Source organism: Boleophthalmus pectinirostris, unplaced genomic scaffold, assembly GCF_026225935.1.
Source record: "Boleophthalmus pectinirostris isolate CB_2022bp ecotype Guang Dong unplaced genomic scaffold, ASM2622593v1 HiC_scaffold_18, whole genome shotgun sequence".
In the NCBI taxonomy this organism is placed as follows: Eukaryota; Metazoa; Chordata; class Actinopteri; order Gobiiformes; family Gobiidae; genus Boleophthalmus; species Boleophthalmus pectinirostris.
The window spans coordinates 34415872-34440216 of record NW_026571133.1 but is presented as its reverse complement, the minus strand read 5'-3'; positions in this window follow the sequence as shown (position 1 = coordinate 34440216).

Sequence of the window (24345 nt, the reverse complement as noted above, 5' to 3'; positions counted from 1 at the left end):
AATGTTAATATGCTGGTTTCGGCAAATATAGCTTTTTCAAAACAATAAAATGCAACTAAATATATTATGTCTCTAAAAGTATTTATTAATTCTAGCGCAACTCAGCAAAAACACCATAGTATAGTATTGGACAGGAAGTAATGCATGGAGCAAATTAGAATACACAGAACCCATAAGATAAGTAAGGAACAATTTTGGACCACTGCAAACCGTTTAAAATGAACTTTTCACGTTTTTGAAATAAAACTACCTATAAATTACCATGCTTCACAGATAAGGTTGGTGACATTTGAGCCTTCGGACCAAGATAACAAGCCTTTGCGCTCCAGTTCAATAGCTATTAAAATGTCATTACTTGTGCATTTGCGTGTTAAACATGTTTGCAAAGTAATTCGATTGTAATGCAGTTTTAATGTCTAGACAGCAGCTTTTTTCCCGACCCTTATCGAGCATGTTCAATGATTCAGTTGCATGTTTACAGATCCAAGAGAAAATAACATTAGAGAATAATTGTCTGACGATGTGGAGGGGGCGGTGCAGTCGAGCTTTGATTATGCATTGGGTTACATTTCACAAATAGCAGAGCGCTGTTAGGATAGGCTATCTAAAGTGGGACTAATTACGCTGGCATTTTGGGTAAATTACCGGAAAACAAAGATAAGGACAGCTCCAGGGTTTAACACATATTTAAACAGCATTTGGTATTTGTAAAATGGTATTGTTGTTTTCTACAAAATCAAGGAGAAAAATAGATCAAGGAATTGCTCAAAGGTGTGTTATCTGAGATGCATGAAGCTACAGAGGTTTCAATACTTTTTTTTTTTTTGCTTTGGAAGGAGTATTTAATTTTGTTACTTAAGTAAAAGTGCAGATAATGAAGCAACGACATACTCAAGTAAAAGTAAAAGTACCACATGAAGAAATCTACTTAAAACGAGAGAAGTGAGCAGGTCTGTGCCAGAGGAGGAGTGCAGTACTTTCTGAAAATACAGTCATTCCTTATGTACCTTGGGATTTGGACTTTTTTTAGACAGTCTTGCATACTACTACTAATACTGACGCTTTGCAACCTTGATTATCCTTTTTAAATATACATCACTTCAAGCGAATGAGTCCAATTGGCCATAATCTAATTTATGTATTTACATAATTTCAAAAAGTTGCACTGAAGGATGTTAATTTCAGAGTAGTTTCACTGTAGTTAGCTCCACCCTGTAAGCAGATATAAGGATCCACCTAGCCTGATTCATCAGCCGGTTTCATTTCATATAAACCGTCTGACCTTGCAGAATTAGAATTCATTTGCTCGACAGTAGGTGGGTACTTTTTTTATGTAAGGAATTGTTGCTATTTGGTTATAACGTATGTAATGCGCCACTAACGGGGTTAACTGGTAAATTTAAGCTTTTCCCAAATCCTGTAGGAAGAAGGGCAATAATATCTTTCCGCTTTCTTTGCTGATTGGCTGGTGTCTGGACTCGCACTTCCAGGGTTTTTGCCAACTGTCTAGTGTATTCCGATTCCTGACCTAGTCGCTGGAGAGAAATGAAATTGAGCGGAGACACTAAGTGGCGCCAGCCTAGCTACTATCCACCATTTTGACCAGAACTGAAGAAGCAGCTTGGATGAGCTGCGAAACGTATTTGACCAAATAAACCTTTGTCCAGTTGACAAATTGAGTTTCTACTTTTCCATTAAAGAGGGTATATTATGTGAGTTTTTTAGATCAAACATTGCATTTCACACAATACCTCCTCTTCAAAGAATGCCATTAAGTAAGTTCAAGATTTACTGCACTTTATAGGTTAGGTAATATTGTATTTTTTGTATTCACATATAACACAGTTGAACATTTGTCCTTTCTCTGCAGACTGAAAATCGTATCCGACTATATTGCACCAGCTCGTCCAAGCTGACTGCACACCGCTTTCGCTATGGGCCTTTTTTTGGGTCGAGCACAATAAAGTATTCCAAAAGCCAGACAAAGCGAGACTGTGGCTAACCTTTACGTCGCCCGGGTGATGGATGAGGAAATAGCAGAATAAATGTTTTTCAAGGTGTCACTGAGCTTTGTGAGGCAGCTACACTTTCCTCGGCACTGCCCAAATAACCAACCACTATTTGATGCACCCCCTTTGACAGCGGTGATTGATTAGGAACTGTCAGAAAAGGACACTGATTTTTACACAAGAACGGTTTTTGGGCTTAAGCTTGGGGCTATAGCAGACTATGCACAAAACAGATATTGGGTTTTGGTTATTGTAATGTATTGCGCAGCTTTGGGTCACCATTTCCTATGGACCTTTCTGTTATCGTGGAGCTCATAACTACTATACAAATGAGATATGCAAAAACAACCTGTCTATGCAAATGTATTTGTGAAAGGCAATTTGTGCGCAAAGTAATAGCACAAGTAAGTCAATGAAAACAAAAATGTGCCACCTCAGCGTTAAGGGCTCGAGTCCTGGCCACAACCATAGATTGTATAAAGAAGTGGACTGTGTAACTGAGTGTGACGTCACTCATAGCGTTCCACTCCACTCAAATAAAGCTTGCAATGCGAGCAGGTACAGGGGCGAATTTAGAGCCAGGCTCTATATTAGGAATATTAATTTATTAATGGACAAAGTAGCAAAATAAACAGCAGGATTATGTAGAGTAGGTTAATATGAACATTTTAAGTCCAAAATGTAGCAGTTACAGAGAGCAGGGCGACAGTAATCCAGTGTAAATCAATGGGAGCTAGGGTCAGCAGGAGCTGGAAGTGCGCCCTATTCAAACTTCCTATTTGGAACACAGCGGCTAGTAGGGCCGGGTATCGTTAAGTTGCAGATACGATACATATCTCGAAACATAGGTCATGATACGATACATATCTCGAAACATAGGTCATGATACGATACATATTTTGATACAGTGCACTTTTCAGTTCGATACAATATATTTCAAAGGCTAAATCATAGCTGTCATACTAAAAGTCTTTGTTAAACTATATCTTGTGCAAAGTTAACATGAAAAATGCCCGTTTTACTCATCAAAACAGTGAAAATGTCAAATGTGTTGCATAAACAAGCAACAAACTGTAGCGACGTAACTTAATAATTTAGTAAAATATACCAAAAAATACGATACAGCAGGCCACGATATCGATACTGTATCATCACATTAAATGACACACTACTTCAATATTTCGATATTTCTGCACAGCCCTAGCAGCTAGCACATTAGCTATGTCCATTTATACTCTATGGCCACGACAGTTTGCTGAATGTCTCTTTCATTTCATGCTACAGCTGTTCTGTCCAATAAAGCCTCTGAACAGGTTCACTGATAGTTCTGCTCAGCGGTCAGACCTTTCACCCACCAACTCAAAGGTCATAGGATTGATTTCTGCAAGTCCTGTTGTTGTGTCCTTGAGCAATACAGTTAACTCACCTTGAACGTGGTGTGTGTTAATGGCACAGATTGGCAGTCTCACTTCTGTCAGTCTTCCCCAGGGCAGCTGTGGCTACAATAGTATCTTACCACCACTGTGTATTGTGTGAATGAATGACTACATTGCGGAACGCTTATTCAGTCACTCTGCAGCACATTACAAGTTTTAAGCCATCATTATCTTTACCAACAGTAATGGTGAAGTGCTGTTTGCCTCCTCTCTTGATCTCTGTAGGGAAAATCAAGTTTGTGGGTTTGAAATCCTGAAGGACAAACACAGCAGTATAGAGAAAAATTGGATAAAAGCAGTGCATCGCTAGTACATCAAATAGGAATTGGAATAGGATAAGTTCTGGGTTAAGTTCTGGGTTAATATCAACAATTTAAGTTTTGTTGCCTTAGGAGCAACAGCATTATCCATTTTGTGAGATAAAAGTTTGACCGGTGTAACAAGGCCGTATGTTGTTGCTGGCATTGTATCTTGAATGCCTTTGCAGAGAATGACAGCCTCCCTGCCATCACAAACTGAAACATTATTGTTCCAACAAACTTTTCATCATTCAGCACAAGGACAATGAGGAAGCGTAGATGAATGTGCGGGAAATGGATGGACAAAAAATAGACTCTTTCGGGAGCCATAGCAACAAGCCGACAGTGTCATTACATCTTGTTCAAACACAAATCTGGTGTACAGCACAAAGCAATTCTCCGCTCTGCCTGCTTGAACGGCCCTAAAGATAGATAAAGAAATCACATATCAAGAAGAGCGTGTCTGCTGATAGACACTGGACATAAATCTATTCATAATTGTGGTCCACTGAGCCTGTATTGTACATCAAATGTGTTATTTTCTTACACAGCTCTCAAATGATCTTATCAGAACCAAAGAGAATTTACTGATGTGAATTTGTGTTGTAGTTTTGCATTATTTCAGACCATGAGACGCAACTAAGTTCAACAGAAATATACACAATACACAAAATCGACTGTTTATCTTCATCTTTAACTTCTTGGGTTCTTTTTAAAGACAGTACAGTAAAGTGTGTTCACCTTGTTGACATGTTTCGGCTGCTAGCTGCAAGCCATCTTCAGAACTGTCACCGGTGTTGGTGGTGACGTGTCGTATATCAGCTGTTGTCACTTTCTGTAGGTGTGGTCAGCCTGATGGACCTGGCAGGTTGCTCAGACTGACCACGCCTCCCGTTGCCCGATGTTCTCTAGAGGAGGGTGTCCCAGGTGTGTGAAAGGAGGAACGCGCCGTCATCATGGTTAATGCTGTCCATGCCTCGTTTCCTGATTTCAGTGGCCTCCCTGATCCAGCATTGTTTTCTGATCCCAATCCATAATGTGGTTGTTCTTTTTACAATGGTCTGATATGGCAGATTTTAGGTTTTCCTGTTCTGCTTTATCTTTTTGTGTTCTGGAGAGTCTCCCTGATATTTCCTTTTCGCATTCCTTTTCGTGTTCCTTTTTTCGAATGTGAAATGCCCTCCTGTTTCCCCTATGTATGATTTATTGCATGATTGGCATTGGGTTTCGTAGATGGCATTGCATTTTTTGTTCTTGTGGGATTTTATCTTCATCTTCAGAGATCAAAATGCTCTGTTCCATCTTGTGATGCCATGAACTGATAGTTACCAAGTTAACAGCTACCTCAAACCTTTTGCTCAGTAGAGATTGGCAATTCAAGAGCTGAAATTATCCAAATGATTCTTAAGAAGGTGTATAGAGTTTAAAAACACACTGGAGCACTTCCTGTATTACCACATGACATCACAAGGTAGAATAGATTGCAGGATTTGTGTGTTAAACTTGTGTGAATGAAACAAAAACATGAGGTATGTTTTTGACAAGGAAACAGCATTATATTTGGAAAACAAAAGTCTAAAATAAAGTATAGCTGTGTTAATTGTTCTGAAAACACATAGAAAAACATGTGTCCTTACTGTGAGCGGGCTTGCATCTTCACAAACCTGACTTTTATGTGTTCCCTTAATAGGAAAATTATGTTCCTTTGGTTATAATATACTAGCCTGATTCATCAGCCGGTTTCACTTCGTGGAAACCGTCTGACCTTGCAGTATTAGTAGGCGGCAGGCGGGTACTTTTTTATTTACACAATCACTGCTATTTGGTCGTGACATATGTAATGCACCAAATCCCATAGGAAAAAGGGCAATAACGTCTTTCCCCTTGATAAAATTCACCAAACGTCTCTTTGTTCCGGCTTTAAATCCTTGATCTCGGGAATCGTTGCCAACACAGAATGTATGGCTTTGTCTAACTCCATCTCGATTGCTTTGTTTACTGTTGTGCTGTACCACAAAAGGGACCCAGACAGGCACTTTAGTTTGACGTCATGGCTTCACAGCTCTTCACTGATTGGCTGGTGTGCGGTCTACAACTTCTGGGGTTCTTGCAAACTGTCTAGTGTGTTCCAATTCCTGACCTAGTTGCTGGAGAGAAATGAAATTGAGTGGAGGCACTAGGTGGCACCAGCCTGGTTAATAATATTTCACAGTATGGCATAAAATTTATCTATCTCCATGTAGAATGTTTCAAAATATTGTTTTCACACAGAAAGTTATACATTGTACCTCTTTAGAAGTATATGAGAGTGAGATTGTACAAGGAGATTCAGAACACATTTATTACATTTTAAACAGCCTCATGTTGTGAGTCTTGACTGTAGTATTTCGTATTATGTGGCATAGGATTAAATATATTTTCAAGTACATTTTCAATAGATGCATTTCCTCACATCCTTCACATGCTAGACATAGTTAGTTACTCTTGCACAATCCCTTTCAGCATCCTCGCGGATGATCTGAAAGTGCTGTGGACCTCCAGGAAGGGTCAAATAGGTGCTTTCAAAACCAAGAATAGCTTTTCTCAGAACTGCATTTCTAACCTACTACTTTTCACTTTCTAGCTTACTTTTTCTTCCTGATAAATGTGTTCTCGTGTTGGACACATTGTGCCCCCCTGCCTACCTCAGATACAAGTGGTCAGCTATTAAATGCTGACCAGGACTGTTCTCATGGTTGACCCAAGGATTAACCTGGAGCCAAAGCATGTTTTTGAAGGTTAGTGTTGAGGTTATAAGAAAGAATTAATTTTCTATTTGTTCGTATTATTCTCTTTATTGATGGATGGACTTCATAATTGTTAAAAGTACTACCAGTTTGTTCAAAAGCAAAATTATGGAACTAGTTGCAGTGGTCCAAAGTTATCCCATACTTTCCTAACATGAAGAGTTTACAATAGCATTTCACATCTTTCAGAGGTCATAGCATAAGTTTTGCCATCACAGTAATGCTTACAAATAGCATGCTAACAGTGCTCCAGTGTTACAAGTGGATTTGTGTACACTTTTTAATTGCATGACAGCGCGCATTGGTTTTTGGAGCTCCTTTTACAATACATCTGCACTGGAACGAGATAAATTTTACTTTGGGTTATGTATTTTAAGGTCTCCAAAATTGTCTAGAAATCTGAAATAAGGAATAATAAAGATTTAAAACTATTGAAAATATTTGTGAAATCCATCCATTTTATAATGTTCTATGTCTGTAAAACTGTTGTGTAAAATACCCCTTTATTGTAGTTGTGTTTTGTTTGCCAGGCTGACGCCACCTAGTGCTTCTGCTCAATTTCACTTCTCCCCAGTGACTAGATCAGGAACCTGAATACACTAAACAGTTTGCAAGAACCCCAAAAGTTGTAGACCGCCCACAGGCCAATCAGCGAAAAGCTGTGAAGCCATGACGTCAAACTCAAGCGCCTGTCTGGGTCCCTTTTGTGGTACAGCACAACAGTAAACAGAGTGGTCGAGATGGATGTAGACGAAGCCATACATTCTGAATTGGCATAATTTCCTGAGATTGAGGATATAAAGATAGAACAAAGAGAATGTTTGGTGAATTTTATCAAGGGGAAAGACGTTATTGCCCTTCTTCCTATGGGATTTGGCCCATTACATACGTCACAACCAAATAACCCACCTACCATCGAGCAAATTAATCCTAATGCTGTGAGGTCAGACGGTTTCCACAAAGTGAAACAGGCTGATGAATCAGGCTAGTGTTTTGTTTCATTCACACATGTTTGAATAACCTTGCATTTCATGTAGTGGTAGTTTTCAAGTTAACTGCTCCTTTTTCCTTCAGTTTTCCAAGGCTGGAATTATCCAAATGATTCTAGTAAAGGCGTATGGAGTTTAAAAAACAGTGGAGCAATTCCTGTTTTCAGTTTATATGAATATGCAGGGTTTGTGTGTTAAAGGTGCATTGTTTAACTCCTACTTTATCTGGAATGGTTCATAGTATGGTATGAAACCTTTCTATCTTCATGAAGACCAAATCAAACCAAGTTATAGGTCAGATCTGTGGAAAGGCAAGCGCATTCACAGTCCGAATGCCTGTTGTTTCTTTTTGAGCTATAAACCAATCTTTATTTAATGTATGTAAGGTAGAGCTGTTTAATGTCATACTGTGGAATATTTCAGGCAGAGTAATAACATATCCATAAAAATAAGCAGGGACAGAAAAGTGAAATGCAACTCTGGGTATGTTTCTGAAGCAACAACATTATAACATAGATCAGAAAATAGCGTAACATGGGCCCTTTAAATATTCACTGCCTTGTTTGCAAATTAGCTCCAATCTCCATCTAACTGCTCATTTTGGTCGCGTTCTTACTGAGCACACTCCTTAATCAAGCGTTTGGCACAAGAAGGCTTCCCATGTAACGTCTCTTTTGCCAAATCTTAAATTGGATTTTTCTAACATTGCTCCCGACAGCTTTTGTATGACTGCATGTGCCATTTCTCCCAGTTTGTGTTTAAGGCCCTGGATTAGTGACAAACCTGACTCCGCATCCGGCTTCATGTTGGAAGTTTCGATAAAAAAGGGTTTTCAAAAATATGTTTAGATTATTATCATCTGATCTTTCAAGCTGCTCGGAAATCAATAGCTGAGGCATCCAAAACGGAGAAGCCTATTTGGGATTGTGAAAATGACAAAATGGCTTATTTCGGCAGTTCTAATGGGCTATATCAACAGCCAGTGAGCCAGGAAAAATAATATAAAACTTTGTGATAAAGGGCATTGTTGTTGAGGAGAAAGTAGATCGTTCAAAGCTTCAGAGAATCCTCATTATTTAAAATATTGATTCTTTCCAGGTCTTTGAATATGAGTCCTGAAAAACAACAATCGATCAATGGACTTTGCAATTCTCAATCTTAGCGAGCCAGTTCATTCACAGAGCCTTAGAGCCCCTTTGTGTGGTGAGAGATAGTAAAAGAAAGTTTAAGTTTTTCTCATTGTCTTTCTAAAGTGTGATTGAATACATATACTAATTAAAATAATGTAGATTTAAAGATGTGCTGCGTAACTGCGTTTTGGTTGGAGGTCCGCCGCCTGCTTGTTTTTATGAATAGGTCATTGCTCTGCCTGGAATGTTCTACAGTATGAAATTAAACAGCCCTGTCTTACATTTATTCAATTACAGGTGGTTTTATAGCTCAAAAATATCTAGAAAAACAGGCATTCTGACTGTGACCGATGTTGCCTCTCCACAGATCTGACCTGATCTGGTTTGGTTTCCATAATGATAGAAAGGTTTAATGCCATACTGTGAAGCATTCCAGACAAAGCTTTTCTCCATGGAGAAAAGCATTTGAAGGACCCTCACCAGGAAAGTCACACAATGAACCTTAAAAATGTGAAAAACAACTAGTTCCAAGTACGGTTAGACATTCGATTAAATTTTCTTACTCGACCGTCGGTAGAATTAATGATTGATTTTCAATTAATTATTAATGTTTTTATATTGAAAGTATCACCATTATTATTACTTTTACTAATCTGCATAAATAAACTCTACTTTGTAACATAAATCATAACCATTATAGAGGCACATCAGCCCTTTTGAGATTATAATGTGTTTAATGCAGCTTTGACACATTTGTTTCTGTTTTACAGAAACAAAGTTTAAAACCACATGGTTCATTTGCATAAACTGTAAGCACTAAAAAAACATCTCTTTCCTTGTGAGCTGATGTGGTTCATCTTCTGTCAGATTAAAGGACATGACTCAGTGGAATATATGTGTTTTTTTTTCTATAACAGAGTAATGTTGATGATGATGAGGGTGAGTCTGTTTTGTGTATATCGTGTTGGAGATGGTTCATGTTTTTAGAGATCATATGTGTGCAGGTTTAGCACAGCTCTTTATTTAACAGTCATTTCACTCAGTTTATTTATGTTGGTCACTTTATTTATTTTGGCTACTGTTGTGATAAAAAAAAAAAAAAAAAAAAAAACGTGTTCGTCTTTTGGAGGCATACGCACTCAACTTTATGTTGCAGTAACCGGGATACTGCATGTACAAGCACCATGATTAAACTGAGATATTCAAAAAACCTGTTCATAACCTGGATACTGATGTGCATGTATAAGGACTCATTGAGTGGTACAGTGATCTCCATGGAGGTGTGCCAGAGCCGAAACGTGGGACAGTGAGGCCGCAACTCCAATGTTTGAGCTGTCAGACACAGCCTTGTCTCCTTACGCTATGCACAGCAGCCTACATTCAGTTTGTCGACTAAAAATTTGAACGTGATCAATGAAATTCTTAATGATCAATTATCGATTAGTCGACTAATCGCGCCCATCCCTAGTTCCAAGTTAAGTTATTATATCTGTACTGGTGCAAGACAGATTTAGCTCAAATACATGGGAAAAAATTAGGTACAGGGCCTTTAATCACTGTGACCGTATAGTGTCAGCTGATCTCATGGTTCATTTATGTGTTTCTGAGTAGACCTATGCTTTTCGAGACCGTCATACTGACACTAAATAAGACAGTATAGTTTCGGCACCTGAGCTATCAAACTGTGAGAAAGAAGACATAGTATTTAAATGATAAGCTCTATATATGGGCCCAGACAAAAGGGGCAGTCAATCATAACTTACACTGACCTGCTGAATACAGATGAAGGTGTCATATTCATAAAAGAGCTTACTGTGTGTATGGAGAAGAGGAGAGAGTGGACCGGAGTCAAACACAGGCTGGTCTCGCCAAAGGGTGTGAGTCACATACTATTATTTTACATTGTGTTCATTGTAAAACATAATATTGATCTAAAACAGGTTCACTGACTGCAAAAGTGATTCAATGCTGCTGGGTCTACCTCTTCATCGTGGCACTGCTCTATAGAAGCTGCAGTTTTACATTTATGGTGTTTTTATGAATGTTTTGAACAAAGTCAGCACAGATCAAGGAATGGAGGGTATACAGATTTTTTTTTATTTGGTAAAAAATGTTGTTATTAATATTTTTGTTACTGAATACCTTCTGTACACTTCATCAAGAGTTTACAAACTTTAAACTTGCACTGTGTAACTTTTCAGGTGGTTGTCTCCATGGAGATCTATTGCTCTTCTTAGAATATTCAACAGTATGGCATTGTATATATCTTTTTTGTATTTTTTTCAATTACATTTTTATTCAACTGCTCAAAACGTCCTTGAAAAAACATGCATTTTACTGTGAGCAGGCTTGCGTCTCCACAGATCTGACATGCATCTACTTTTCATACTGTTTTCCATTGTGCTCTATGAGTGGGCACAACTTCAAGCCTCTTTTATGCTGTTGGACATATGACTACAATATTGTGTTGGTCAACTGGGAGTCGCTTTCACCCGATCTTAGCCATCTATGGTAAGTAAGTTCTTTTTTATTGTTCTTTTGGGAAAAATATACCTCAATACAGCTGCATTTGGCATTGTGTCAGGGACAGTAAGCCATAGCAGTGAGGATCCTTTTAAAAATTATATTCCTCCCCAGAGATTTAAACAAAATCTACTGCAAGCTCCTTCAAGTGACACGTTTCATATTGCTGTCTGTTTGTGTATTTCTTGTTACCCTTGAAGTTAATAACTACAATTGCCATAATAACAATTGCCATAATTTTAACACAGCACTCATAGTTTCCTATTCTCATTTACCCTTTCGAAGTTGTATTTGGACGATTCATGTTTGAGTAATCTTCTGTATTCAAAACATCATTGCTCTAATCAACCCCCTGTTTTCACCGCCGCTAGTACATGCCCACTGCTCTCTACTTACTTTGTACTCCAGTTTAATCTTCTTAATCGGTAATATGCATAGGATTCAACAGCATCGCATTGTCATTTTGGTACAAATGAAAAAGAATTCCACTATTCGCTAGCATGATATGCAGCTATCCATCGGAGGTGACAACAGCTGCACAGTCCATTGTTGTGATGGCGTTTACAGCAACGTCAGCTCCCATCGGGCACCGCAGTTTTCTAACACACATGTCAGCAGATTTGTTTCTTTTATTAAGTCGTTTTAGATAAATATTGTGATTAAAAATGTGCTACTTATACATATACTATAACATAATGACCCACGGGTATCATAGGTTATAAATGTATATCACACACAAGCACAGTTAGTCTTCGTTGTTGATAATAATAAAGAAGACAGTAATTGGACGAGTGGATCTTTTTTCTCCAATCTTTTTCTAAGGATGTACTGTATGTTGTAAAAATGCGGTGATGAGGTTAATAGTTTTAATTACCAAGGAATAATTTAAAGACATGCAGGTAATTAAAATGCTTTTGTTTGTGTATATCTTTTCAAGTATTTCATTTTTGTTAAATGACAGTTTGACAGTGTGACACTTCAATATTTGCAACACATTGTCACAATACGGTGTCTACAAATTTTTAAAGGTCATTCATTTCATTGCTCAAATTACCTCCTTTACACAGCTAATTAATATAAGTACTCTATCCTCCACCAGAAAAGTTACACCGTGTTTCTTTAAAAGGAATTGTATGTACGATTTATCTTTTAAATGTCATAAAAACATGACTTAACTCTATGTTAAACCACTGGGATTTGTATATTTGTATATTTGCATTGTACAACTTTTTTTGGTGGGTGTCCGTCAAATGCTTTTCTCCATGGAGATGTTATTGCTGAAATGTTTCACAGTTTGGCATTACATCTTTCTGTCTTCTTAGAGACCAATCCAGACTAAGTTACAGGTCAGATTTGTGGAGAGTAGGGCTGGGCGGTATCCGAATTTTGATACTGTTAAACCTTCTCAGGATTTTACCTGGGTATACAGTATTACTGTATTACCAAAATGTTTTACTACAACTTTGGTAAGCTACGAAGCCACACCGCTACAGGTTTGTGCGTATGACCTGCAGACTTATAGTCTCTGAAAAGTTTCATATGAACCATCTAAAATGCCATACATGCACAGAACAGACTCACCGTCAGCCGCACATCCTTTGTCGCAGAAAGAACACACATAATCCACTGAGTCATTCCTTTAGTCCGACAGAAGCTGAACCACATCAGTGCACAAGGAAAGAGCAGTTTTTATCAGCACTTTAAAGTTTATGCAAATGAGCCATGTTGTATTAAGTTTTGTTTCTGTAAAACGTAAACAAATGTGCACCTTAAGTCAAAATGCTGCCAAATTGCAGAAGTACTAATAGATTTTTGGGGGGCTAACTCACTTGTGGCCGGACTTGCCATCTTGTTTTGGTCTCCCTTATGAGCGTCACGTGAAAATGAAACGAAATTTATCGAACGTCAGCTCCCCATGCAGAAACATTATAAACTACTATTATTTTTAAATTGTGATAGCATTAATTTGAAAATACAACCACACATTTATTTGTGTTGAACAAACTAATTTATGTATCAATCAATTTTAATATTATATCAGGTCCTTATGTGCTGCAGATTTTTTAAATGATGGTAATGAAACTGATACCCTCGCTACTTTTTGATACCACATAATATCATAATATATATCATAATACCGTATTATCGCTCAACCCTAGTGGAGAGGCAACCCTGCTCACAGTCAAAATGCATGTTTTTCAAGGCCATAAAAGCCATAAAATCACCTTTAATTAATAAATGTAAGGTAGAGCTGTTTAATGTCATACTGTGGAATATTCCAGGCAGAGGAATGGCATCTCCATAAACACAAGCAGGTGATGGACCCCCTGCCAAAAAGTTACATAGTACACCTTTAAGCGTGGTGATTGGACTCTTTTTAGAATACAGTCCCTGACAAAAGTCTTGTTGCTTATCCATTTTGTAGAAACAAAAGCTTATAACCTGACTTTAAATTAATCGATTGGTTTTAGAAATGTCTCATATGAAAGCTAAAACCCTCCCAAATTATGCTCAATATACTAAAATAAATTTGCTTCACTGAAGAAAGATTGATCATTTAATGAACACAGAAAGGTCAGATTTTGGCAAGACAAAAGTCTTGTTGCCTACAGAAAATTTAACAAATAATTTACTTCAAATACTAAAATATGTTGCATAACATCAGTGAATTAAGTAGTGGTGCTGTGAGATCCATATTTAATATCTTGTATGACTTCCATGAGAATGAAGGACGCATCCATGCGGTTCAACAATGATTCATACAATTTGTTGATGAAGTCATCAGGAATAGCAAAGAAAGCGTCTTACATGCCTCCCAGAGTTCATCAAGATTCTTTGGTTTTGTCTTCCATGCTTCCTCTTTCATTCTGCCCCAGACATGCTCAATGATGTTCATGTCTGGTGACTGGGCTGGCCAGTCCTGGAGCACCTTGATCTTCTTTGCCTTGAGAAACTTTGATGTAGAGATAGAAATATGTGATGGAGCACCATCCTGCTGCAAAATATGACCCCTTTTATGGTTGGGAATGTAAGAGGTAGCTTATACTTCTTGATATTTTAGGTTATTGATATTGCCTTCCACCCTGCAAATGTCTCGCACACCCCCATACTGGATGTAACCCCAGACCAGGATTTTTCCGCCACCAAACTTAACTGTTTTCTGGGTGAATCTTGGATCCATGTGGCTCCAGTAGGTCTCCTGCAATATTTGCGGCGGCTGTGATGTAATTCAACCGAGGATTCATCTGAGAAATCCACCTTCTGCCACTTTTTCAGTGTCCATCCTTTCAGCAGGCTGTGGGCCTTGGCAAATGCCACACGGTTTTTTAATTGCCTTTTGTTTAGTGCTGGTTTCTGTGCACTGATTCGACCATGGAGGCCATTTCCAGACAGAATTCTACAAACTGTTGTGGTTGACACAAGGACTTGAGGTGACCAGGCCTGGTGGAGTCTGCTGCAGTGGAAAAGGGGCTGGCCTTGGATCTTTGAATCAACAAACGGTCCTCCCGAGCAGTTGTCTTGCGGGGTCTGCCGGACCTGGGCTTGTCAAAAACATCTCCAGTCATTTCAGATCTTTTTCTTATTCTTTGTACTTGACGCTGAGACACATTGAAGGTGTCAGCCACCTCAGCAGTGGATCTGGTCTTCAGCCTCTTGATAATTAACACGCTTTGGTCTCAGGGTGGATCTTAGTCATGTTGTCAGAGGTCAAGTTGCAGTTGATGTGAAGGTCTGGTGTGCTGAGGTTCTTTTTATACACACCCACTAATTGATTGATCAGTAACTGATCACAGGTGAGGCTGTAATCTAGGATTGGGTGCATCATATGACAAGGTGACAAGACTTTTGTCTTGCCAAAATCTGACCTTTCTGTGTTCATTAAATGATCAATCTTTCTTCAGTGAAGCAAATTTATTTTAGTATATTGAGCATAATTTGGGAGGGTTTTAGCTTTCATATGAGACATTTCTAAAACCAATCAATTAATTTAAAGTCAGATTATAAGCTTTTGTTTCTACAAAATGGATAAGCGACAAGACTTTTGTCAGGGACTGTATACACAGTTCAGTGCTTACTGCCATGCCAAAGTTGAGGTGTATAAAAGCAGTTTAAAAAGCTTGATTTAAAGAGAGGCTAAATTGATTTCTTTGAGCTTTCTACCATTTTATAATGTTTTTCCCTCATCAAAAACATGCCTGAAGAGGTTTTTGATGTCACCCATGCATGTTTAGTAATGTCTCCTGGGCCCTATTCGACCCCTTCTTATCGTTTAGCAGGATGCACGCTGATTGTGTTGTGATAGTGCTCTGAAGGGGGAGTGACTACAAGGAGCAAAAAAAAGAGAAGACTCATAGCTTAATACACGAATGCGTTCTTTTTGGCGAATATAGCATTTTCAAAACAATAAAAACATAACTTATTTTGATCACAATGTTGGCTAAGAGTTAAAACCCCATAGAAGAGAAATTTACGCACAGCATAGAACCTGCAATAACAGATAACATCATACTTCACAAAACATGAAAGAGTTAAGGTCAGGAGGTCAACCAAGCTGAGAACCCAATAGAAAAAGATAAGAGAAAATCAAGCTATAATATGGTGGCGGTGTCCCCTGGAAAAAGCCATCTGGCAGCTCAAGAGTGATAGGTTTGTCCAGGCAATCATACATCACTTTTCACCTGTATCAAACCAATTGGCTGGCCTTCTATGGACAGCTGCTCCCTTGCACACACTTTTGACACATTGATTTATAATGGGCCAACATAGCCTCCATATGGCAGATATAAAGTACATTCGAAACCATATAATCCCAAATCCTTTTATTCGTCTCCGCCAAATGACTGGGCCAGCATGTCATATACACGCTGTAATCCATGCACGGGATAGTCGCAAGAAAGTAGCTAGCGTAATCCTTCAAATCCCATCTGCACGGAATTTTCTCCAACTCTGAAACCGGCTGGCAAGTGAACTAATATGCTAATCACCGCTAACTTTAGAATGGCACCGGCTGATTGGCTGTAATGATAGCTGGTTGGAGACGGTGCCATGATATGCTCGCTCAGAATGTCACTAGTGGGGAGAAGAAAAATTGTGCTATGTTAGAATACAGTTTGCATGCTGGAGACTATTATTAGATTAAAGATGCACTGTGTAGCTTTTCTGGGGGAGATAGCAAAAGAAAGATTTAATTTTGTCAACTGGACAAAAGTTTTTTGAGTGTAGATGCTTCGCAGCTCATCCAAGCAGCTTCTTCAGTTGTGGTCAGATTGCTGGTGGGCATTGCCTTATATCTGCCTGAAGGGAGGAGCTAACTACACTGAAACTGGTGGAGCGTCCGCCGCCTGCTTGTTTCTATGGCGATATTATAGCATTGCCTGGAGTGTTCCACAGTGTGCATTAAACGTATCTATTTTAATAGAGACAAGTAGCTGACACCACCAGGCCAAGTAGGTCAGATCTGTGGGGAGGCACAACCAACTCACACTTAGAATTAGGGATGGGCATGATTAGTCGACTAATTGATAATTGATCATTAAGAATTTCATTGATCATGTTCATTTTCAATCAACAAACTGAATGTAGGTTGCACTGGAGTTACGGCCTCACAGTCCCACGTTTGGGCTCTGGTGCACTTCCTTGGAGAGCACTATATCAATCAGTGAGTGTTTACATGCACATCAGTGTCCCCCATATAATCAGATTTGTTGAGTATTCTGGTTTCTTCATGGTGCATGTACACGCAGTATCCCGGTTATTGCAACATAAAGTTGAGTGCACATGCGTCCAAAAAACACTTTTCAGTCTCTTCATCACAACTGTAGCCAAAATAAATAAATTGACCAACATAAATAAAGTGAGTGAAATGACTGTTAAATAAAGAATTAAACCTGCACTTGTACAATCTGCACTCATATGACCTGCATACATGTGATCTCTGTCACAGAGAGAACACTCATATATTCCACTGAGTCATGTCCTTTAGTCCGACAGAAGATGACTGCATCAGAGCACAAGGAAAGAGCTGTTTTTTTCAGGCTTATAGTTTATGCAAATGAGTCATGCGGCTTTAAATTTCCTTTTTGTAAAACATAAACAAATGTGTCAAGCTGCATTAAGCACATTAGAATCTCAAACAGGCTGATGTGGCTCTATAGTGGTTATGGTTTATATGTTGTAAAGTTGAGTTTATTTATGCAGATTAGTAATAGTAAAAATAATGATAATTTTGATATAAAAATGTTAATGATTATTTGAAAATCAATCGTTAATTCTCCTGATGATCGATTAAGAAGATTTTATAGAATGCCCATTACTACTTAGAATACTATGTTATTCAAGGATTTTTTTGCAGTAAAGATCACGATAGAATAATAATAAAAAATACTATTTAAAAAAAAAACTTAATTAATCTATAGTAGCCAAGAGTTGAGCATTTCAGGCCATGCAACAGTAGCTCCATGGAGACATTTAAGGTCTTTATAATTGTTCACATTTTAATAATAGCATACATCAGGGATATATATTTTTATAGTGCTCCAATTTACTTTACAATTTGGTATCTTCTGTAGCCCTAACTGCCCATGATAGACCAAAACGTAGGGATCTCTTTTCATTACTTAAATAATGATGCTCACCTGTTTGTAGTGAATGAGTCTTTCGTTTGAATGGTTCTTTAACGTGAACCAGGTCTTTTTCTTTCTTGTTTTTATGCATTTGTATACTGACTGACCCTGAAACAACACAAGAATCAGCACAGAAGCAGCACGAGTGAGAGCTATGTGCACAAAAACATATCTAGCATCATAATTACAGTTAGTTTTTTAATTAGGCTATAATTATTGTGGTTGAAACTTTTATTCAGATTATGCATAATTTCAATGGGTAAACACTCCAACTCTCACTTTGAGCCATTTCTTGCCCTTGGTCCACTCTCTCTGTAATTTGTTGTTACAATGAGTTCTCAAATTGGTTTCTGTCATATATGAATAGTAAAGGAGCCAGTCTTTTGAATGGCTCTTTGAAATGAACAAGATTCGGATCCCATTAAAGAGCCCAAAGTTCCATCTCTAACAATGAGTTTGAGCTGGCTAAATGACCAAGTTGAATCAATGGAACCCCAGACAAATTGCCTGGTGAATCAGTCCCTCCTGTGTTCTATTTGATTGGAGATGGATCTGGAACCACCATACACAACTCTCCTTTTCTGAGACAGTTCCAAGACTCAAATGCATATATTTTTGTATCTTTTTCAAAACAAAATAGAAATCTCAATCCTTTCAGCTGCAATGTTTGTTTTGACACTTACTCCTGTCAATCATGCCCATCAGAAATTGGGGATACAGCACAAGGCTCCAGACCTAAAACTATCTTTCTAAAGGTAAAAGCATATGTGGTCTTGGCTGCTCAAGCAACCAGGCAGTGCATTCAGTACTGCTGCATTGACCAACATGTCAAGTACAGTGAGCAACAGTGATAGTGTGTAGGGGACCCAGATCATGAATCAAAATCTTGGTCAAGAGTAAAATTTGCCATATGTGCACGTTTTTGTTTGATGGAGGCAACACTTTAAAGGGCCCATGTTACACTATTTTCTGATGTGTTATGTTGTTTCCAAATGATTCTAGTGAAGTATAAAGTTTAAAAACACAGTGGAGCACTTCCTGTATTACCACATGATATCACAAGGTGGGACAGAATGACAGAATTTACAGTTTGAGAGAGGAACGCCGCCTAAATTTGCTGGTGTCCTGTCGATTTGAGCTACTGCGCATGTGCACAACCCCCAAGCGCTGTTACTGCTTAAATGACGTTAATTTGAGCTCCCGAGGCAGAAGTGGAGTAACAAGTAACTGGTAATTGCATGTTAGATTTGCAGCAGAATACCTACGTTAGATGATTGAATAGTTTGGATTTAATATTTGATTTTATCATTATCATTTTCATTACATCGTATTTTTGTTTCCATGGGTAGGAAATGTTGTAACTTTGTTTAGAAAGGTGTTGTAAAAATAAAATATCACTGTATCATAATAGGAAATTCACACTGTCTGTGATATTAGTGTTAAATATTATATTATTACTTTTTTAATATAAACATTTCAGTGTTTCCAGTAATTTCTTTCTCTTATATAGTGGGAGCTTTATTTGATAGGAGATGTAGGCCTGTCGAAATGAGCTACCTAAATGAGTGAATAAATGAATCCTACAGTGGGAACCTTATTCGATGGCTAAATTGGCCTGTCGATATGTGCTACCTTTAGTTGGAGCCCTATTTAAGCAGAATACAACTGTCCAAATGAACTACGGAGATTCATATAAATGAGATGAAATTTGACATAACTAAGGTTTAAAGTTTGATGGAAATGTGAGGTATCTTATTTCGATGGGGTAGCGTGAATGATAGATGTCACTGTCGATTTAGGCTGCTGGTAGCTCATTTTGACGAGGCAGCCCATTTTGACAGAACACAGGGTTTGTGTGTTAAGCGTGTGAATGAAATAAAACACAACTCCAAGTATGTTTCTGATGAGGTAACATTATAACGACCTAACAAGAGACCTCACAAGAGTCAATTTTACATAATATAGGACCTTTAAATAGGAGTTCTGAGTGAAGTATGTTCTTCCTACTGAGTTTCCAATGGATGTACTTTCCCCATCAATCAAAAACATGCACAACTGGCCTATCCTCCAGCTAAGCACACTTGAACTTGAGCTACCCAACTCAGAAGCAGAGGCTGGCTTTACACACTAGTGATTTCTAACCCCAGGAGGCGGTCTTGAGTACCACTTTGAGGGCTGTACAAATAATACAATATAGTACCGTTCATTTTTGAATAGGCCCTATAAGTATTTTGCACTGAAAATGTTAAGCCCTGGTCCTGAGGTAAAAATGTTATGCAACTTCACAACACTGATATACAGTTCCAAGAGTACTATAAAAACTCAGACAATATTCAAACTTTGGAGATGGTTCAAACACAGGGCCTATTGGAAAGAGGCAAGAATGCCAACTTAAAGATTGTCTAGTTGCTAAATAACTCTGTTGCAACCATTAGTTTACATTTATTGAACAAGCCTTTGGATTTATGTTCTAATAACAAAGAGAAAGAGAGAGGGAATCGTTTGGCATTGCTATGAGGCTTAACTCAGCATAGCAATAATAATAATAAAAAAAAAAACATTTACCAAAATACAAAAGGAAAAAACCTATTAAAGCATTACATAACTCTACAAACTGTATAAAGATCTGTGGACTAAGGGAGTGTGACATCACCCATTGCGTTCAGCTCCAGTCAAATGAAGCTCATGGGGCTTGCAGTTATTGGAGCGAATATGGAGCTAGGTTCATATTAGGAACAGGAATTTATTTACATTCAAAATAGTGAAATAAAAACACCACGATCATGTAGAGCGGGTTAATACGAACATTTTGAGACCAAAATGACGAGGCTCACCGCAGCAGTTACAGAGAAAGGGCTGACAATTTTTAAATGTAAAGTCAATTGGAAACAGAAAGTCGATGGAGCCGGAAGCGCCCCCATGAACACTTCCTAGCTATGTCAATTTATACATGCAGTCTATACATAACTCCCACACATGGACTTAGCGCGGCGTCTGGGAGGTGGACTGTGTCTTTTAACCCGTACCTGCGCGGCCATAAACAGGTCAACTCCCCACAGAGACGATTATCCTGTGGGCTGGTTAATGGGCCTTGGTGACAGCGACTAATGAAAACGAATGTAGCACCTAAGCACAGTCTGAATAGAAACACCAAAGCTACTCCCTCCATCAATGCACGTTTACAGCTCTTGTCTAATCAGTGATGTTAAGAATACTTTGAGAATGGGTTTAGTTACAGAATATTGAATACCCAAATTAAAATGTATTGTGTAATGTATTCCGATAAATGGTCCAGCCTGTACTGTACTGTATTCTTATTATATTATCTTATTTGAATTTATTACTACCATTTATATTTTTACTCTTTCTTATATTATATTGTGATGTGTGAGGCACTGTGTCCAAACAATTTCCCTTGTGGATCAATAAAGTTGGTTTAAGTCTAAGTCTATTCTGAATGCTTTGAATGTTTGTTGTGTTATATTATTAGCCAGGCTGGTGCCACCTAGTGTCGCATTCATTTCTCTCCTGCGACTAGGTCAGGAATCAGATTACACTAGATGGTTTGCAAGAACCCTGGAAGTGCCAATCAAGGAAGATCCATAAATTCTGTGATGGCAATGATTCCCAAGATCGAGGATTTAAAGCCGGAACAAAGAGAATGTTTGGTGAATTTTATCAAGGGCAAAAATGTTATTGCCCTTCTTCCTATGGGATTTGGGAAAAGCTTAATATACCAGTTAGCCCCATTAGCGGCGCATTACATACGTCACGGCCAAATAGCAGCGACTGGTTAAATTTTAAAAAGTACCCATCTACTGTCAAGCAAACAAATCCTAATGCTGCGAGGTCAGACGGTTTCCACGAAGTGAAACCGGCTGATGAATCAGGCCATTAGATTATAGTGAAAAACACACAACCTAGAATTAGAAACTGCTGTATTTTTTTTGGCACCGTTTGTTGTGTATTCATTTATAGAGAGTTAGAGAAGGAAAATTTGCATGCACATGTACGGCAAGAGTTGTGTTTTAAAAATTTCTTACTAAAAATGCACAATCCAAAGCCAAAATACTCCATTCTGGCTTTGGTCAAGTAACACCATACATTCCTTCAATTCTGGGAAAGGAACTGTAATCTGAATACCACCAAATGAAAAAAGTAACTGTACCAGAATAGTGTTCATACAGAATTCAGTATGAATGAAGTATGAATATGTGTGTGAATGGGTGAGTGGTTCCTTGACGTAAAGCGTTTTGAGTGCCTTGAGTGTGGAAGAGTGCTGTATAAAAACGTGACCACCATTTACCATTTACAGTTACTCCACATTTGTATTGAGAATATATACTTTAGGTACATTCAGCTACTTCCCAGCACTGTGTCTAACCACCACTCACCAATGATCTATACGCACCGACCAGAAAAGCATCGCCAAGATTCAATTGCAGCTCCAAATTGAGTCCATTTGCATCTGTCTTGCTCTGAAAATGGCAGTCTCCCCCCCGCGCCTGCCCCTGTTGTGTACTCGCTACTGTTAATATGCAAGAATATAATATAGAGACATTTAGTACACTCCATTAGGTTTCCATTATATTTTTGCTTTGGGTGATCGGCTGCAGTGAGCGGTCAGATTTGCGTGTTTTTGTCAGTGATGTAGGGAGGCAGAGATGACATGATTAAGAGGTCATTTGGTTAATTGCACAACACTGGCAGTATGTCACATTCTCGGGGATGGATAGGCGCCGGGGGCAGGGTAACTGATGCGAGGCACATCGTGGGGGAACATGCTGAGTAAACTCCTGATTGCATTTTGGGTATTTGGTTTGTGTTTTTTCACCATGTGCTTGTAGTGTGTCTGTATGCAAATGAGACATGATAGTGAGCATGTTGTATTCTGCATAAACAGCGGAATCTGTTGCGAGACTGGAAGGATGGTGTCTGCGGTGGTTGTTTACAAGAGTGAGATGAGGTAGTGTGGTTCAAGAGTAACCTGGCAGACAGACTGGTGCTCTCTGTTTATTCTAAAGGAAGACTGAGCGGGAAGAGGGGCAGAGTCGGATCAGTAGTGATTGGTCTAACAGGTATCCACGCTTCAAACTCTGCCATGGGTTTGTAATCAGGGCAGTCCTGTGTGATGTGACATAGTACTTGTGTGCACACTCAGTTAAACATGTTTTTGACCAGAAAGCTGTCAAATGATCTTGTTTTGCACTAAAATTACCCCCCAAAAAGCAGTAAACATTGCTACTAAAATGCCCTATATTCAGTTAGGAGCAAAAAAAGTTGAAGTGAGTTTAATTCCACTTAAACCAACCTGGTTAATGTCAGACTGATTGTGGAGCACTCTGAATCTGGAGTGGCTTTTACTGAAAACCATCAGCAAAAGGAGTAATGTTATGAAGAATACTGGAATCTGATTGGAGGAAGCATAGCAACAGCAGGACAAGCCAGAAAAGTGAAAAGCACAGATATCTTGCATCTACAAATGTTCAAAGCGCTTCCCTCTAGATGTTTTTCAATAACAAAAATAGTTCTTCTATCTACTGCAATAGGCTGAGGTCAAGTCCTGGGGTCTAAACATGGCCGACTATTCAAGTCAATAGGCCAAGCTTAATGGTGCAGATCTCCAGATTAGCCAAGCCCGTAAGGTACTTCCGGGGGCTCTCTGCCCATTGAACATGCGCCGTAGTGCTTTTTTCTTCCAGCGGGCACATGAAAATGCAACAGCAAGAAGCGCTGTCTTGTGTATCACGTGATCGCCTTGATCTGTCAGAGCAAGAGAAGCTAGAGAAGAGTAGAGCAAGAGCTAATAATTAAAAAGTTGTTTTTAAGACAACTGAAGGACTTTGAGCTGAGAAAAAGTTTATGATGTAAAAAGAGGTAAAAATCATCACAAAATCTGACATTTTTGAAAGCTGTAGGTGCCCTGTCAGCCGAACATGAGCAGTTTGTGATTACATCGTGCTCTATGGAAAAAATCCTTTTTGAGCAGGAATTATTTTTTTTCACTAAAGTTCCAGTGAGTGGCCACTACGCCAACTCAAGACAGCTACAAGCAGCAATACCCTGTCCAGTTATTTTAATAGATCCATGCCTGAGGTACGTCTATCGGTGTTGCTGTGTTTGTTACTGCCCTGTGGATTTCTGTGAGTTTGTGAACTCAAATATAATGATTCTGCAGAAGTTTTCTTTGACACAAACAGTCCACGCATTTCTTTGAGTGATTTATCCCAACCATCCGAACTCTGATTGAATTTGATTTGTATTAGTCGACTAAAATAACAGGTCATTTATTCAGGTTTAGTCCTCATCAATCATTTTATAAAGTTTCCTTTGGTGTAAATATATCGACCAAAACTGAAGAGAGCATTTGCATTCGTGTCTCCTGTCCATAGACTGTAAAAACTGTAACTCCAGTCAAACGAAGCTCACTGACGCTTGCAGTTGTAGGAACGAATTTGGAGTTCCATATTAGGAATAGGAATTTATTTACATACAAAATAGCCAAACTAGGATCAAGTGCAGTAGAGCAGGTTAATATGAACATTTTAAG